The following is a 19,587-nucleotide window of genomic DNA, read 5'->3' as shown; positions in this document are numbered from 1 at the left end:
TTTTTTTTTGGTGGTACTGGGGTTCCTGGAAGCCCTTCTACCTCCGGGCTACACTCCCAGATCTATTTTTACATTTTTATTTGGAAACAGGGTCTCCTAAACCAGTGCGCGTGGCTGGCTTTGAACCTGCGCGATCCTCCTGTCTCTGCCTCCCAAGCACGGGGATTACAAGCGTGCGCCACCACGCCCAGTGGCATGGGCATTTTTTAAAATTTGGTTTATTACTGGGGATTAAACCTAGGGGCATTCCGCCCAACACCTCCAGCCTGTCTGTCTGTCTGTCTATCTATCTATCTATCTATCTATCTATCTAATCTGTCTGCCTATCATCTATCTATCTATCTATCATCTATCATCTGTCTATCTCTATCATCTATCATCTGTCTATCTCTATCATCTATCATCTATCTATCTATCTATCTATCTAATCTGTCTGCCTATCATCTATCTATCTATCTATCATCTATCATCTGTCTATCTCTATCATCTATCATCTGTCTATCTCTATCATCTATCATCTATCTATCTATCTAATCTGTCTGCCTATCATCTATCTATCTATCTATCATCTATCATCTGTCTATCTCTATCATCTATCATCTGTCTATCTCTATCATCTATCATCTATCTATCTATCTATCTATCTATCTATCTATCTATCTATCATCTATCTCTATATAGATATCTGTCTATTAGAAACATGGTCTCCCTAAGTTGCTAAAGCCTTGCCAAATTGTTGTGGCTGACCTTAAACCTGCGGTCCTCCTGTCTCAGGTCTCAAGACCTGATGTTAAAGTGTGTGCTTTTACCTGGCAAAGCATTTTGTTTTGCTGCTGCTATCATTTTCTTTGTGGTCCTGGGGGTTCAGGAAGGGCCTCCTGCATGCTGGGCACATGCTCTACTTCTGAGCTACACTACCAGCCGTGGGCTCTAGAGGAAAATTGTCTCCCTGATCTGAGCCTGCAGAGGTCTAGCGGTAGGAAATGAACTGAGTAGCAGCCAAAAGTTCTAGAGCTTATCAACTTTTCTCTCTATGTCAGTCTTGCTCTTTATCTACAAAAGAAGAGATATCAAATGTAAGTGAGGAGGACAATGGTGTGCCTCTCACCCCAGGATGTCCTCATGCTTCTGGTACCTGATCTGCCTTTCTCTATGGATTAATTAGTCTCATAGAGACTGGCAAATGGTGGGCAGAAACAGGACACCATGTGGGGAGAAATGTTTCGACAAATGGAAGCTCTGGGTGCAAAAAGCAGTGACAAACCCAGGGAGAAGGCTCGGGTGTTGGAGCCAATGTTGGGGGGGTATTCTTTTCTTGGAACTGGGGTTTGAACCCAGGAGCATTCTGCCTCCAAGCTACACCCCCAGCCCTATTCTTTTATTCTTAAATTTGAAATAGGATCTCACTAAGTTGTGGAGGGCCTCACTAAGTAGCTGAGGTTGGCTGCGAACCTGCGATCCTCCTGTCTCAGCCTCCCAAGTACTGGGATTACAAGCACGCACCACCACAGCTGGCTTAAGGGGGGAGTGGTTCTTTATAGAACTTTTGACAGTGAGCTTTTGAAGCTTTTGAGTCTGTGAGGGATTTTTTGCTGGTGTTAGGGATTGTATCCAAGGACGTTATACCTCTCAGCTAAACCCCCAGCCCTTTTTATTTATTGTAAAACAAGGTCTTGCTAAGGAGCCGAGGGTATCCTTATGCTGTTGAGGCTGTCCTCAAACCTGCAGTTCTCCTGTCTCAACCTCCCAAGTACTGGGATTACAGGTGTGTGCCACCACTCAGATATTGGTTTTTTTTCTAGCACCTGTTTATAGAGTGGACATGTTGAAGGAAGGTTATGTGCCTTTCTGCAAAGTGTCAAGGACACATTGAGTGGGCCATGATGTAATCACTTTACTTAATTAGAAGCTCCATTTGGTGAGTAGTGCGGCCCCAGCCCAGCAGAGCTGACCTGCTTCCTTCTCCCACAAAATGCTCCTGTGAGCTGTTCCCCATGGACTGGTTCACATTCAAGGGTTCTTACTACAACTTCCCTAAATACGAGGAGATGCAGATGAAGCAAAGAATGATAGCATAAGCTACCTGTTCTGTAGTTCTGCTATGGCTTGTAGTGTACGCTACTTGTTCTGTAGTCCTGACATGGGAGGCTGCTACTCCATGCTGCTACTGACAAGAAGTTGCTTACATAAAAGTGATTGTAGCAGAGTCAGGTATGATAATATGGAGAAATTTGCATTTAATAATAGTAATATGTGGGGTGGTGGAAGAGGAGGCAGATTGACAATTCTCCTGGCCACCTGCAGCCAGCATTTTACTTTTACAGAAGCTTCAAACAAGGCATCATAAAAGATGATTAAACACATAAGCTGGCAAATTCTGGTGGGTGATAAGAAAAAGCCAGTGAGACAGTCATGTGATAAATGTAGAGGAAGGAGGGTTAAACACTGCTGGATGAAGAAGACATCAAAGACCACTCTCTGATCAATCCCATCAGATCCCTCAGAATTTGTCTGCTTGTGGACAAATGTACTCAGCTTGAGCTGTTCTAAGATGGCTATCAACATTTTCATCCCTTCTGTTTAGAAGAGAGGGCCAGCAATACAAGTTTCAAAACTTTTTGTTTGTGAAACTTTAACTGTTTCTATCTGATTCTGAAGACTGGACAAAGAATAACAAGTATTATTACAACCAGAATACACAAATCCAGCAGCTCCCAAAAATAAATAGAAAAATACTTAACAAGGCTAAGACTAGAAATATCATCAGCTAAGCTTTTCTAAATTTTAGCATCTATTATGGTTGGGGTTTTAGTATTTGCCATGGATAGAACTTGAGACTGTAATTTTAGTACATCTAATGAAGCATTATGAAAAATACCTAATCCTAGTAAATTATTTCTTAACATGAAACCATACTGTTATATAATTTTAAGGTACTTTTGCTACACAATATTCAGTAATCTTGTAATGATATTGCAAAATGCTATGACAATCATAAGACCTGTAATTGTTTTCTAATCCAAATCACAGTCTTTTAACTGTTTGATTTCTCCAAGGATTTCTTCATCAATGTAAATCTGAGTCTGCCAAGTTTTTGTATAGTTCTTTTACCTGCAAGTATTTGGCATTTTGAACTGAATAGTATAGAGCCAGGCACCTGCAGAAGCAAGGGCAAGGATTCTGGCCATCCAGAGTCATATCCCAGCCATCAGTCACTAGGTAAACTTCTTTGTTCTTTTCCTTAAGTGTGATAACAGTTCCTGCATGAAGGCTGCTGAGGGTGTCTTCTGTCAGAGTTTTTCAAGCATAACTGGTATTTGTGCTGTAACAGATATTTTTTAAAATTATAATGACAATAATATTATCACAAATGGTATCATTGTAGAGTACATACTATTTTAATTTAACTTACTAATAGACACTGCAGAGTCCCAGCTATCTTTATACTTTTATCCTAGACTATAGCTCATTTAAAACCATCTAAACACTCCCCTATGAGATCCCCAATCAATAACCTCTTTCCCTGATATAATCATTTTTTGAGGATGGGCTGTTACACACTTGGACCATCTTAATAACTCATCTGATGGATCCCACCATCTCTTCCGAGCACAAAAAGGCCAGGTAATTAATCGCATGCCATTAACCTGTTACTAGGTATCAGAATTGGAACTGGTAAAAAAAATTTAATTGTGCCTTTTGGTTTTCCTTTTTAGATATGTAAACAAGCCAAGTCTATCTTTCAGGACTAAAACATTCTAGAATGTTCCATGAAACACACAAAGGAACACATCTCGATTTTCCTATAGAGTTATACCAATATTGAGAACCATCTCCTGTGTTAAGAAGTGGTTCTGACAAAAATATAGTATTGTTTAAGCAAATGGTAGGTGGCATGTCAGACCTGCCAATAGCCAACATCTCTAGAAACATGTCTCCTGGAGTCCTAGCTTGTCCCACCTATTCAGTTCTGACTTAGCCCTCTGGGTGGTGATCTTGATCTGTCCCCAAGTGATCTGGTGAGCAGAAGTTGTCCTCCGCATTGCTGCTGGAGTGACTGCCACTCTCCAGGGGGTAAACTTTAGCCTTTGATCTTTGGTCATCTCTTGAGTTTCTTGTTTGATATAGTGTGAAATATTTACCTGAAATTCAAACACAAACTTTTTTAGCCGGGTATGGTGGTACATGCTTGTAATCCCAGCATTCGGGAGGCTAGACCAGAGGATTGTGGTTCGTAGACAGCCTCAGCTACTTAGTGAGGTCCTCTGCAACTTAGTGAAACCTTGTTTCAAAATAAAGAATAAAAAAATAGGGCTGGGTGTGTCCCTTGGAGGTAGAATGCCCCTGGGTTCCATCCCCAGTACCGCAAAAATGAATGAATGAATGAATAAATGAATGAATAAATAAATAGAATAAGCCAGGCGTGGTGGCACACACTTGTAATCCCAGCATTTGGGAGGCTGAGATAGCAGGATCGCGGTTCACGGACAACCTCAGCTATTTAGTGAGGCCCTTTGAAACTTAGTGTGACCCTGTTTCAAAATAAAAAATAAAAAATAGGGCAAGGGGTATAGCTCAGAGGTCAAATGCCCCTGGGTTCAATCCCCATACTCACCAAGAAAGACAGAAAGAAAGAAAGAAAGAAAGAAAGAAAGAAAGAAAGAAGAAAGAAAATAGAGCAAGGGATGTAGTTCGGAGGTCAACTGGCCCTTGGTTCCATCCCCAGACCCTCAAAAAAATCAAATTAAATTAACTTTATACATATGATTATTAATATCTAACTTTAATTAGAATGGCATAATTTGGAATGCCAAATGTTTGAGTGATTTTATATTTGTTTAAAAATTTTCACAATATAATTCATTATGAATATAAATCTTAAAAGGAATATATTAAGGAAACAAGGACTTCCGGGAAGATGGTGACTGAGAAAAGCAGTGTTTATGAGTCCCGCTAACAATCAATCTCTATCACCATAAAATCAGCCCTTTTCATAGCCAGAAAACACCATCAGCAGAGAAATAAAAACTGTAAATACAAGGGACAGAGAAAAAGAAGTCTAGAAGAACAACCAGACACCAGAAAAGAAACCAGCCACTGTTGCCGTGGTGTGGCCACGCCGGTGCCATCTTCCCTCACAGCACCAGGCTCCAGAGAAGAAAGGGACTCAGAACGGAGCTCAAAACCAGAAAAGAAATATGCCAGCCTCACGCTGAGGGTGCAGCAGCAGCACCATACTGCCAGCAGCAGCAGTGAGTTTACCAGGCCCACGACAGCTCCAGATCAGTGAACTCAACAACCCACCAGGCTCCAGAAAGGAAAGGTAAACAAGGAGCTGAAGTGAGCAGCTGCAGAACATCCAGGTGTGATTCAGCAGTGTTTTGAGCGCAAAGAGCATCTAAAACTCCCAGTGGCCAAGCTCAGCTTGCCCTCCAGGGACTCAGAACGGAGCTCAAAACCAGAAAAGAAATATGCCAGCCTCATAGCCAAGGGCGTGGCTGCAGCATCATACTGTAGCAAGTCCGTGACAGCTACAGATCAGTGCACTCAACAACCGTGAATGAAATCGTGGCCTCTAAAGGAGAAATTCCAGTACTGCACCCCCAGGGACTTGCGCAGCTTTGATACTCTCCCTGGGTCTGAGATTTTGCAGTACAATCCACTGAATGAGTAGCAGAGGCAGAGATACCACACCCTAGTCGCAGCTCCCCATGGGAAAACACCCAGCCTGGCACCCCCATAGTCTTGCACAGCCTCAATTAACTCCCTGGGTCTGAGACTTTGTGATACAACCCAGTAAAGGAGTAGTGGTGACTGAGATTACCACTGACTCGAGATCCAGAGCACCCTAAGTGAAGTCATTGAAAGTGGAAGTCTGGCGCAGAAAAAACCCAAGGCCAGCTGTCGGAGATAAGCAAGCAAGCAAGCAAGCAAGCAAGCAAGCAAGCAAGCAAGCAAGCAAGCAAGCGCGCACTTTATTAAGACAGCCCAGCTCCCTTTTATATCAGGCAGCTGGGGATTTTTTGAAAAGGAGGGGGCTTCTGCTCACAGCAGAAGATTGCATGAAGTACGGGGCATTTACTGATTGGGTGATTCATACTCCAGTGAGTGTGTTATCAGGGGACTGGTTGTTGGGCATCCCATGCCCCCTTTGGCTGCCTATGAGGTAGCCAGCACAATCCGGAAGAGAAGCCAGAAAGGCGCCATCTTTGGCATGACTGGGCTGCTTATCCTAACAGTTGTAGTGACCCAGGGAAGAACCCAGAAAAGGCACAAACTTCTGAAATCATGGGAAAGAGGAACAACAATAGAGCAATGAATGCCCACAACCCCATAATATCAGATCCTGATAACACAAAAATTCAGAGATCTCCAGAAGATCAAATCAGGAATATAACTGTAGTAATAATACAGGACCTTCAAAAAGAATTTAGAGAGAATCTAAAAGAAATAAAGGATGCAATCATTGAAGTAAAGGCATCAATTCAAAGTACAATCGATTAGACTACATGGAGAATAGAATCTTGCTCTTAGAAGATGATCACTGCAAAAATGAATGCATAATTTATAACTTAGAAAAAAAATCTGACAGCAGGAATCTGGCATTGAAGAAATATGGGCCCGTTTTATTTTATTTATTTATTTTTTAATTTTTTAAATTTTTTTATTGGTACAATGTATTCATACATCATAATGGTATAAAGAAAATATCTTTGTAGACATACATGCACACATTGCCCAGTTAGCTCCTACCCGATCCCCACCCCGTTCCCTCCCCATCCCTCCTTCCCATGCTTGGCTTAGTGGTTGACATCTAGTTTTATAGCAATTTATCCATTATTAACCATGATAATCTCACAAAACAGTTTCATTTGTCTGATACCAAGCTTTTGATGACTAAAAGATAACAGTTCAATATTTCTTTTTGCTTTCTTTCTTACCAGAGAATATTTTTTTCTTTTCTTTTTTTTAGGTGAAGCTATCATACATTTATTTATTTATTTTTCAGAAAAAATCTATCCTGATATGGAATATGGACTCTAGATACCCAAAACAATCTCGAAGAAGAACAAAGCTAGAAGATGTATATTTTCTGATTTCAAACCATATAAAGCTACAATAATTGAAACAGTGTTGTACTGTTATAAAGGTAGATATATAAACCATTGGAGTTAAATAAAAGCCTAGAGATAAATTCTTCCCTATATGTCAAGTTATTTTTGACAAGGTTTCCACGAACATTTGGTGGAGGAAATAATAATCTTTTAACTAAATATTGTTGAAAAATAATAATTACATGAAAAAGAATAAAATTGAACCCTTACCTAACACATATACAAATATTAACTCAAAATAGATAAGAGACCTAAATATAAATCTTAAGACTATAAAATTTTAGAAGAAAATCTGGGTCATAAAACCTCACAACATTGAAATTGGCAGTGATTTCTTGGATATGATTTCAATGGCACAGGCAACAGAAGAGTATACAAACTCCCTAAAAAATAAAAAAAATATTGTATATCCAAAGACAATGTAAACAGAGTTAAAAGTTACTGATAGAATGGGATAAAATATTTCCAAATGCTATATCTGAAGGTATATTAATATTCCAACTAGAAATCCTAAAAATTAGCAACAATAAAAGCAAACAATACAATTTAAAGATAGGTAAAAGACTAACACATAAATAATGAATCTCCACAGATAACCAATCTTAGTTGTCTGTTGGATGGAAAATCTTATTTCTCTGGTTCTGGTGTGTGTTACCTATTTCTTCTTTGTAGTTAATCTCTTTGAGTATTTTCTCTAGCGCTGGTTTTGAAGACATAAATTCCTTCAGTTTCTGTTTGTTGTGGAAGCTTCTTATTTCCCCAACTAATTTGATAGAAAGTTTTGCTGGGTAGGAAATATTTGGCTGGAAGTTGTTTTCTTTCAGAGTTTGGAATATGTTACCCCAAGCCCTTCTGGCTCTCATGACTTGGTTTGGGAAGTCTGGAGTGATTCTAATTGGTTTGCCTCTGAATGTCACTTGGCCCTTTGTTTTTGTTGCCTTTAAGATTCTCTGCTTGGCTTCCACATTGGTCATTTTGACAATTATGTGGCATGGGGATCCTCTTCTCTGATCCTCTCTAACGGGGGTTCTATAAGTTTCCTGGACCTGTATATCGACCTCTTGCTCTATGTTTGGAAAATTTTCTGCTATTATTTCCTTGAAAATATTGTTAATCCCTTTGGTTTCACCTTCTTTTCTCTCCTCTATTCCAATTATTCTTAAGTAACTCTCTTAAAATGGACCCATATTTCTTCAATGTCAGATTCCTGCTGTCGGATTTTTTTTTTCTAAATTAGAAACTATGCATTCATTTTTTGAATGATCATCTTCTAGGAGCGAGATTCTATTCTCCATGTGGTCTAATCGGTTGTTTGTACTTTGAATTGAGGCCTTTACTTCATTAATTGCATTCTTTATCTCTTTTTGGCTCTCTCTGAATTCTTTCGAAACACCTCTATTATTTCTACAGTTATTTTCCTGATTTGATCTTCTAGAAATCTCTGAATTTCTGTTTTATCGAGTTCTGATGTTGTGGGGTTGTGGGCATTCATTGCTCCATTGTTATTCCTCTTTCCCATGATTTCAGAAGTTTGTGCCTTCTCTGGGTTCTTCCCTGGGTCACTACGATTTCACTTAAGGTGCTGTGGATCTCGAGTCTGTGGTATCTCAGTCCCCACTACTCCTTTACTAGTTTTTATCGCAGAGTCTCAGACCCAGGGAGTCAATCAAGGCTGCTTTAGACCATGGGGGGTGCCAGGTTGGGCGTTCTCCTATGGTGTGATATCTCTGCCACCACCACTCTCCCACTGGGTCAAGTCCCTGGGAGTACAGTACTGGGATTTCTCCTCTAGGGGCCCCAATTTGACTCACTGTTGAGTGCACAGATGGAGCTGTCGTGGACTCGGTGAATTCGCTGCTGCTGTCGCCGGTAGCAATATGGCGCCGCTGCCATGCCCTTGGCCGTGAGGCTGGCATATTTCTTTTCTGTTTTTGAACTCCACTCTGAGTCCCTGCAGGGTGCCCTGAGCCCAGCCCCTGGGAGCTTTAGCTGCTCCCTGCGCCGAGAAATCTGCTGAATCCCTCCCGGCTGTTCCACAGCAGCTCACCTCAGCTTGCTGTCTGCCGCTCCTCTCTGGAGCCTGGTGGGCTGTTGAGTGCATTGGTCTGGTGCCGTCCGGTGAACTCGCCGCTGCTGCCAGCAGTAAGGCGCTGCTGCTGCGTTCTCGGGCGTGAGGCCGGCGTATATCCTTTCTGGTTTCTGAGCTCCGTTATGAGTTCCTTTTCTTTCTGGAGCCTGGTGCTGCAAGGCAAAATGGTGCCTGCCGCTTCACGCCGCGGCTCCGGCTGCAGCACTGCGCTCTGGTTTCTGGTGTCTCGTTTTTCCAGCCCTCTTTTTCTCTGTCCCTTGAAATTACATTTTTTTTTTCTCTGCTGATGGTGTTTTCTGGCTATGAAAGGCGCTGAATTTGTGGTAATAGAGATTGGTTGTTAGCGGGGCTCGTAAGCCCCGTTTTGCTCCTTCGCCATCTTCCTGGAAGTCCTCCATATGGGCCCATTTTAAGAGAGCTAACCTAAGAATAATTGGAATAGAGAAGGGAAAAGAAGGTGAAACCAAAGGGATTAACAATATTTTCAAGGAAATAATAGCAGAACATTTTCCAAACATAGAGCAAGAGGTCGATATACAGGTCCAGGAAACTTATAGAACCCCCGTTAGAGAGGATCAGAGAAGAGGATCCCCATGCCACATAATTGTCAAAATGACCAATGTGGAAGCTAAGCAGAGAATCTTAAAGGCAACAAAAACAAAAGGCCAAGTTACATTCAGAAGCAAACCAATTAGAATCACTCCAGACTTCCCAAACCAAGTCATGAAAGCCAGAAGGGCTTGGAATTAAATATTCCAAACTCTGAAAGAAAACAACTTCCAGCCAAAAATTTCCTACCCAGCAAAACTTTCTATCAAATTAGATGGGGAAATAAGAAGCTTCCATGACAAACAGAAACTGAAGGGATTTGTGTCTTCAAAATCAGCGCTAGAAGCCGGGCATGGAGGCGCACGCTTGTAATCCCTGCACTTGGGAGGCTGAGACAGGAGGATTGCACAGGTTCAAAGCCAGCCTCAGCTACTTAGTGAGGCTCTCAGCAACTTAGTGAGGCCCTGTTTCCAGATAAAATATAAAAAGTAGGTCTGGGAGTATAGCCTGAAGGTAGAAAGCCCCTAGGTTCTACCCCTAGTACCACCAAAACAAAACAAAACAAAACAAAAACAAACAAACAAACAAAAACAACAGCGCTAGAGCAAATACTCAAGGAGATTAACTACAAAGAAGAAATTGGTAATACACACCAGAACCAGAGAAACAAGATTTTCCATCCAGCAGACAACTAAGCAAAGAAGAATAAACAGTATCTCAAACAGGAATAAAATCTTAACATGTTAGGAATTAAAGGTATCTCTCAATAATTCAATAATCACACTGAATGTAAATGGCCTCAATTCCCCAATAAAAAGACATAAAGTGGCAAAATGGATTAAAACCCAGAATCCACCCATTTGCTGCTTACAAGAAACACACTTTACAAGTAAAGATAGTAACAAACTCAAGGTAGAGGGCTGGAGCAAGCTAATTCATGTTAAGTAGCAATCCTAACAAATATGAAGTAGTATTTCGCTATAGTTTTTATTTGTATTTCCTTAATGATTATGATAATGATGAGTGATATTCATGTGTTTATTTGTCATATAAAAATCTTTGAAGATTCATTATCTATTTTAGTCTTTCACCTATTTCTACATTGTATTGTTTGCTTTTTTGGGGGATTGTTATTATTTTTAATTTTGAAACATTCATTCTTTTGGGTAGATACCCAGACTTGGTATTGTTGGATCATATGGTAAGTTTGTTACCATTCTTCTGAGCTTCATCCATACAGTTTTCCAAAGTGGTTGCAACAATAATAATTAAGTCAAAGCCATGCTTATAAAACTTCCCCCTTCTTTATTATGATGTAAATATCAGCTATAGCTATTGAATGTAACTGTTATTTGGTAGTAGACTCTTTCAAATGCTAGCCATTCCGCTATTTCTCTCACAAAGCAGCACTGCCAAAGAATATTTCATGGCCTTTGATGTATTGTGTCAGAGTTCTTTAATTTTATTTTACACTTCTAAAAAAATGACATCATTTTGTACATTGTTTTAATGAACATAATCTTTATATTTGATTTTTTAATACTGGGAATTGAACCAGGGGCATTCTTTCTCTGAGCTACACCTCCAGCTCTATTGTTATTATTATTACTCTTTTTTTTTTTGCAGAACTGGGGATTGAACTCAGGGGCATTCTACCGTCAAACTACAGCCCCATCCCTATTTTTTATTCTTTATTTTTTAAAAATTTTTATTGGTGCATTATATTCATACATCATATTGGAGTAAAAAAACTTGTGTGTACATACATGTACACATCACTGATTTAACCTCTACCCAAATCCCACCCAGTTCCCTCCCCATCTCTCCTTCCCTTGTTTGGCTTAGTGGTTGACTTCGATATGTTTAAGTACATTGTGTTTTCTAGAGATTTTCCTCCCTCTCCTTTCTCCTCCTTTAGGTTGTCTTGTTTGCTCCTCTACAGGATTTCCTTTTTCATCTAGGGTTCCTCCTATGACCCATTTCTCCCTAGCTCTTACATAATAGGGAAAGCATCTGATTTCTTATTTTTTGTGACTGACTAATCTCACTTAGCATAATGTCCTCCAGTTCCATCCATTTCCCTGAAAATGATGTAATTGAGTTTTTTGATGGCTGAGTAAAATTCCATTGTGTATATATCCCACCGTTTTGTAATCCATTCATCTGTTGATGGATATCTTGGCTGGTTCCATAATTTGGCTATGGTGAATTGTGCAGCTATGAACATAGATACACATGCATTAGTTTGGTAGTTTGGTTTCCTTTCTTTTGGGTAGATACCCAAAAGTGGTATTGCTGGATCAAATGGTAGATTTGTTCCCATTCTTCTGAGGATTCTCCATACTGTTTTCCAAAGTGGTTGCACTAATTTGCAATCCCACCAACAATGTCTTAGAGTTCCCACTTCTCCACATCCTTGCCAGCATCTGTTGTTGTTTGTGTTTTGAATGATTGCCATTCTAGTTGGAGTTAGGTGAAATCTCAGGGTAGTTTTGATTTGCATTTCTCTGATTGCCAGTGATGTTGAGCATTTTTTCATGCATTTATTGGCCATTTGAATTTCTTCTTTTGTGAAGTGTCTATTTAGTTCACTTGCCCACTTTGTTATTGGATACTTTGTTTTCTTAGTGTTGAGTTTCTTGAGTTCTCTGTATATTCTAGATATTAGTCCTCTATCGGTGGTGTAGGTGGCAAAACTCTTCTCCCATTCTGTTGGCTCTCGATTGAGGTTCTTGACAGTTTCCTTTGCTTCAGTTTCATCCAATCCCACATACTGATTTGCCTTTTAATTTGTTGTGCCTTTGGGGTCTTGTTGAGAAAGTGCTTATCTGTGCCTATGTGTTGCAGTGTTGGACCCATGCTCTCTTCCAGGAGCTTCAAGGTCTCTGGTTTGATTTCCAAGCCTTTGATCCATCTTGAATTGACTCTTGTACAGGGTGAGAAAGTGGGATTAATTTCCAATTTTCTGCATATGGTTAACCAGTTTTGCCAACACCATTTGTTGAACAGGTTTTTTTTTTTTTTTTTTTTTTTACAGTGTATGTTTTTGGCCCCTTTGTCAAAAATCAATTGGCTGAAAGTGTGTGGACTTGTTTCTGGGTCTTCTATTCTGCTCCATTGGTCTATGTATCTGTTTTTGTGCCAGTACCATGCTGTTTTTATTACAACGGCTTTGTGGTATAGTTTAAAGTCATGTATTGTGATTCCTCCTGCATGGTTTTTGTTGGTGAGAATTACTTTGGCTATTCTGGGCTTTTTGTTATTCCAAATAAATTTAAGGACTGGTTTTTCTATGTTTGTGAGGAATGATCTTGGTAGTTTAATGGGCATTGTGTTAAATCTGTAGATCACTTTTGGAAGGATGGCCATTTTAATGATATTTATTCTGCCAATCCATGAACATGGAAGATCTTTCCATCTTCTAAGATCGTCTTCGATTTCTTTTTTCAATGTTTTATAATTTTCTTTGTAGAGCTCTTTTACCTCCTTGGTTAAGTTTATTCATAAGTATTTTATTTTTTCGTGGGAGATCCTGAGTGGAAGTGTTTTCTGAATTTCTTTTTCAGTGGATTTATGGTTGGTGTACAGGAAAAGTTCTAATTTTTTAAGATTGATTTTGTATCCTGATACTTTACTGAATTTCTTGATCAGTTCTATAAGCCTTTTGGTTGAGTTTGTTGGGTTTTCTAAATATAGTATCATGTCATCTGCAAGTAGTGAAAGTTTGAGTTCTTCTTTTCCTATATGTACTCCTCTGATTTCCTTTTCTTGCCTTATTGCTCTGGCTAGAGTCTCTAGTACTATATTGAAGAGAAGTGGTGATAGTGGACATCCTTGTCTTGTTCCTGTTTTTAGGGGGAATTCTTGAAGTTTTTCCCCATTTAATATGATGTTGGCGGTGGGCTTATTGTAGATTGCCTTAATAATGTTGAGATATGTTCCTTCTATTCCAATTCTCTGCAGTATTTTTTTTATCATAAATGGATATTGGATTTTATCAAATGCCTTTTTAGTGTCTATTTAAATGATCATGTGATTTTTGTTTTGGTGCTGTTTATATGGTGAATTACATGGATTGATTTTTGTATGTTGAGCCAGCCTTACATCCTAGGGATGAAACCTACCTGGTCATGGTGTATGATTTACATTTCTTAATTAATGCTTAGAGTGATCCAAAATACATTATTTATATATATTTATACATAATAAAGCAGCCATCTGCATCCCCTTTCTGCGAGGTTGGAGGAGGTAAGCAAGAAGGTGAGAGACTGATGGATCAGGGCCCTGGCCAGCCCACAGAGAATCATTCAAAATAAGGACGGAGCTGGGCGTGGTGGTGCATGCTCGTGATCCCAGCATTTGGGAGTCTGAGACAGGAGGATCGCGGTTCGTGGACAGCCTCAGCTATTAGTGAGGCCCTTTGCAACTCAGTGAGATCCTGTTTCAAAAATAAGAAATCAAAAATAAGGCTGGGGGTGTAGCTCGGAGGTAGAATTCCCCTGACTTCCATCCCCAGTGCCACAAAAGAATAATAAATAAATAAATAAGGATCAAACTGTGTAAAAGTCACTGGTTCCTCAAAACGCAATTCTGGCCAAGCATAAAGAAATGGATAGAAAACTTCGGGAAGGTTTAAAATCCCACCCCCAAAGGGCTTCAAGGTCATTCTCCTTCTGGGGACCATCCCTTTGGGAGGGCTGCTTTGTCCTTTATTGTTCCCTAACTTAAAATACACTTTTATTTTCTATACCCTTAGCTAGTTCATGGACTTAATTTGTCAAAATCCACTGGACAAGAATCTCTAAAAAGAGAAGAACAACCATTTCAGTAGCATCATCCCTACACATCCACTGGCACCTCCCTGTCCATCCCCCTCAGCCCTCAGGCAAGGCAGAGAAGGCACACCACACCATCCTAACACAGCTCACACGCTCTCTCTTTTGAGCTCTTTGTATATTCTGGATATTAGCCCTCTATTAGAGTGGTGGCTGGTAAAGATCTCCCATTCGGTAGGGTTTCTCTTTAGATTCTTGATGGTTTCCTTTGATGAGAAGAAACTTTTTAGTTTGATGCCATCCCACTTGCTAATTCTTGCGTATGCTCTGTTTTTAAGCCATTTGGGTTCCCACTGTGTCTCACTCTCTTCCCCTTCCTAGTGGCTCTTGCCCTGGCTCTTGCTCAGATCCCACAGTACTCCCAGGCAGTCCTTAATCTTAAGGAATCCGAATTCCCCTATGTGCGCAATTGCTGGGTCTGTGTAGACCTTCTGGCTCCCACTCTCCAGGCCTATCCTCTCTCCCCAGGGAGTGGGCCATGATTCCAGCTAAGTGTAAGACTTCTAGTGATGTCAGGTCTTCACACCAATCCTCCAGCGGGCCACCACCTCCACCTCCACGTGTGTTGTCCCTCCAGATCTCTACCAGACCTCCCGACCCCTTCATACAATGCTTCTCCCCCCCCCCCACTTCCCTCTGTGCTTTACTGGCCTTCCCTCCTGGGACAGCCTCGCTGCCCTGTGGGAAATCTCTCACTGCGACTACTTTACAATACATGCTCCTGATGGGTTTTATTCATATGTCCCTCATTCCCAGTACCCAACCTGGCACTATCAGCAATGCTATAGGTGGCAGCTTTAGCTGTGCCTCAATTCCCCCAATTTCTAGGGCTCCTTGGTCCCTGGCATCTCTTTCCTTAACAACACCAATCAATCCTCTTCCCAGCTTGCCACTCTCTCCTTCCAAGTCTTCCCTGGAACACCCAGTCTCCTCATGGTAAGATTCTTTACTCTCCTCTTTTTGCTAACGACACCCATGGTTTATTTTCCTCCTCCTCTGGACCCACTTTTTCCTGGATTCCCAACCCCCATCACAGTAATACCTCACGTGTGAGCCCCCTGGGAGCCACCCTTCTTTCTGCAGAATGTCAGTTCTTTTCTCAAACGGACAGCACCTCTGTGGTGGGGCGGCAGTTGCTGACTCTGCGTCATCCACACACACCTCACATCTCCACCAGGTTCTGTCTGCGCACCCTGAGGCCTCCCTTCCCACACCTGGAGTGTTTTTGTTGGTGGCTCCTCTGCATAGCAACTGGGCAGGTACTTGTCCCCTTGCTTGGCTCACTCCCAGTGTAGACGTTGCCCCAGGGGATCAGGAGCCATGCTTCCCCAACCACTCCCCATTTAACCCTGTCCACCACCAATGAGGTATCCAACTCATTCCCCTTCTGGTGGGCCTCCGGTTGCCCTTGTGGGAACTAGCACAAGGATAGTGGAGTCACCTTTACCTTTAAATATTATCATTCTATGTCTACTGAACTTCCTCTTGCTGTTGATCTAATGACAGAGGCTATCCACAAACTCCAGGTCCAGATAAACTCGCTGGCTAAAGTCGTTCTCCAAACTTGCTGTGGTCTGGACGCCCTTACCATGGCTGAGGATGGTATCTGTCTCCTGCTCAAGGAGGGTGCTGCTTCAAGGTAAACCACTCCAGCAAAGTTTAGGCTAACACCCCAAATCTCAGGGAGGAAGCTGCCGGGCTCTGGGAAAACCAAGAGGGGGGCCTCTGGAACCCTGAAGTCCCACCTGGTCCTGGCTCTGCCAGCCTTTGCTGGTCCTCCCTGTTTTGTTCTGCTACCTGTAGGCCCCTGCCTGCTGTGGTGCCTCGGGGAGCTCATCCAATCTCTCATCCCTGCTTCAACAACGGAACTCAGCAAGAGAGCTCCTGCTCCTGCAGCGATATCAGCCCCTGCTGTGAGAATATGATGAGACCCTTTCTATCGAAGGAATAGCTTGACTTGGGCTCCATTTTGTAAAACTGCCATCATGTAACCTTATGTGTGCATGTGTTTTTGTAAAGACAGCATTTCCTGTAGATTGTGAGTGCCAGCCCTCCCCTGGCATCCTCTTCAGCCAATTCTGTAAAGATTGTGAGGCTCTGTTTTCACCAGTAGGAGCGGGGCACAGAAGCCCTGTGGAAACAGAACATCCAGGAGTTTTCTGCCATGCTGTTCCTGCATACCAACTCACCAGTGTCAGGATCCCTTTTTCTGAAAAGTAAAATTTGCATTGCTGAACTGATTTTGAATATGTGTCTTTTTTAATTTATAACGCCATATAAGTTTACTTCTGATACTACCCAGTGCCCTGGTCCAGCCAGAAATAGTTGAAACAGAGCCTCGTCCTTTATTCCTCAGCCCCCCCATAAATGTTATTAAAAATAAAAGGCCAGGCCAGGCATGGTGGCGCACGCTTATAATCCCCGCGCTTGGGAGGCAGAGATGGGAGGATTCGCACAGGTTCGAAGCCAGCCGCACTAGCTTAAGAGACCCTGTTTCCAAATAAAAATATATTTTAAAAAATGGGTCTGGGAGTGTAGCCCGGTATCGTCCCCTAAGACTCCGACCCGCAGGGGCTTAGAGAACGACACAGACACCTTTTCAGCTGAAATATGAATTCTTCTTTAATGGATCCTTAACATGTCTCTTAATATGTCTCTTCCTATTCTTCTTATTCTAATATGTCTGACAATGCATACACAATATATATCAGCATCATAATCCCTCCTTCTATTCCCTACCAACCCCAAGCTTTCACAGTTAGGGCATGCACACTTCTGACTTTCTCATAGGCAGGCTGGTGGTAGGCGTCACTTATCATTCTGCAGGCACGTAGTATGGCACACTGCGCATGCTCAAGGAGACGTCCATCTTGTGAGTCTCATGACTTGGCTGCAAGCCTAGGCGCCATCTTGAATCCACGCTGGCAACAAGCCTGGGTGCCATCTCGGTCCAGCCGAGTGGGCCCCAACATCTCCCCCTTTTTGTTTTATTAAAACAAGGCTCGGGATCGTGCCTGTCTTAGGTCGTCGACCCTCAAGGACCAGTCTTACCCGTCATTGGGAGAACAATAGCATGATTGTTTCCCTGTCTTAGGTTGAAAGGTCCCGGGGAAGATCTTACCCGTCACTGACTACCGATCCAGCATACTGAGCCATACATGGGGAGATGAGCCAGCTTCAAGGGCTGCCATAGCTTGCACCAATATACGTTGTTGTTGCAGTGTGCGTTGTCGAGTTCGCCTTATATATCCAACCAGGAAACAGCATGCTACCACCAGCAAGAATGCCCAGAATGCCATGCCACCCCAATCTTTTAAGAAACCCAAAGTTCCATGTATCAAGTTCATCCATTGTTGTACTGTGGCGACTTCTACACGGGTAGAATTAATTGCAGTGATGGACGCTCGGAGCTCAATCATGGTGTGTTCAAATTCACGGCTCCAAGTCCCTAGAAGCATCTTGCTTAATTGCCGAGACAAATTACCTGCATGGGAGAAATTCTGATACTGCACATACGTTATACATAATCCAGATAATTTATGAATACATGGTACCATCGCCATTTGCCCTAGAATGTCAACCTGTTCTTGTAACAGGTCTACTCTTTGATTTACCATTAATATGCCAGCTTTAAGTTGTCCATTTATTTGAGCTTGCTGAGCCATGGCAGTAGCCGCATGTGAGGATAGAGCATTCATAGTGGCTGCAGTATTTATAGACGTTGCCAAAGCGGCAGCAGCTGCAATTGCCGCGGTCACAGAGGCCACGATTACAGCAATAAGAGCAGAAATTCCAAAATCTCTCTTTTCTCGGTTCAGCAAAACTGGAAGGGAATTTACATCCACTCTTACTGGCCAAGGAACTGCTATAGGCAGTCGCATTACTACTGCCCAAGCGTGCATAGTAGATATGCCTGGAGAAAAACTTAAATCATAGCCTGAAGAGGCCCAGACTACCTTAGAGTCTTGGCAATCAGTCCATTTAAATGGCCAGCTACGTGGGCTATAACATTTTGGAGCCCACCGCGGCTGCAAAGGAGCTGTTTTATTTTCAGGATGTTCATATTTAGAAAATGCTAAAGGAGCATATCCTTCCAAGATAGTAACATTTCCTATGGGACTGGAATCATTAAATGGCTGAAATTTTCCCATAGTTTGATTATATAACTGCACACATGGATTAATACTATCATAGGTATCATTCAAAATTTTATTAGCATAAAAACATAAACTACCACTTAAAGTTATATTGAAGAATGCATAAGGCCTAATTTCTTCATCAAAGGGAATCCATGGCAAATTTAAGGAACTATTGGTCGTAAAGAACCGAGGAAAAATGGTGGCAGTGGTGGACACAGGCAAAGGAAGAGGGAAAGCAGAAATAATTCCCCAAAGATCTTTTTCACTCATTCCAATGTTGAACATTACCAACAGAGTTAGCCATATCCATTTGTTGCTTGGCATCTTCCCTTGGTTCCTGTACATGACGCACCAATCTTTCAGGAACCCAAATCGGCGAGTCTTTGTCCTGTGGGAAAACACACACCGACCCTCGAGCCCACGTTAGCACTGGATCTGGACCATTCCATGCTCCTGTAAGAATATCTTTCCACATTGCTTGCCCTGCATAGCGCTCATGAGGCCTGTAATGTCTTTCCGCTGCTGTTCGTCCATTGGCGTCCAACGTCAAAAATTTTAGAATAAATAATATAAGATTTAGTTTATCTTTTGGTGTGCTCCATTGAGCCCCTATTCCCCCTTTTTGTTTTAGTAAAGCAGATTTAATAGTGGCATGGGCTCGTTCTACTATGCCTTGGCCTTGTGGATTATATGGTAATCCATGATTTAATTGTATAGCCATTTGGGTACAAAACTGAGAAAATCTTTGAGAAACATAAGCAGGTCCATTATCAGTTTTAATTTGGTGAGGGATGCCCCAGGCAGCAAAAGCTTGCAGACAATGGGAAATTACATGTTGAGCTTTTTCTCCAGTATGAGCA

This window comes from Muscardinus avellanarius (genome assembly GCF_963383645.1).
Source record: "Muscardinus avellanarius genome assembly, chromosome: 18".
Taxonomy (NCBI): Eukaryota; Metazoa; Chordata; class Mammalia; order Rodentia; family Gliridae; genus Muscardinus; species Muscardinus avellanarius.
The sequence above is the reverse complement of the archived record's forward strand: the minus strand, read 5'-3'. Positions refer to the sequence as shown.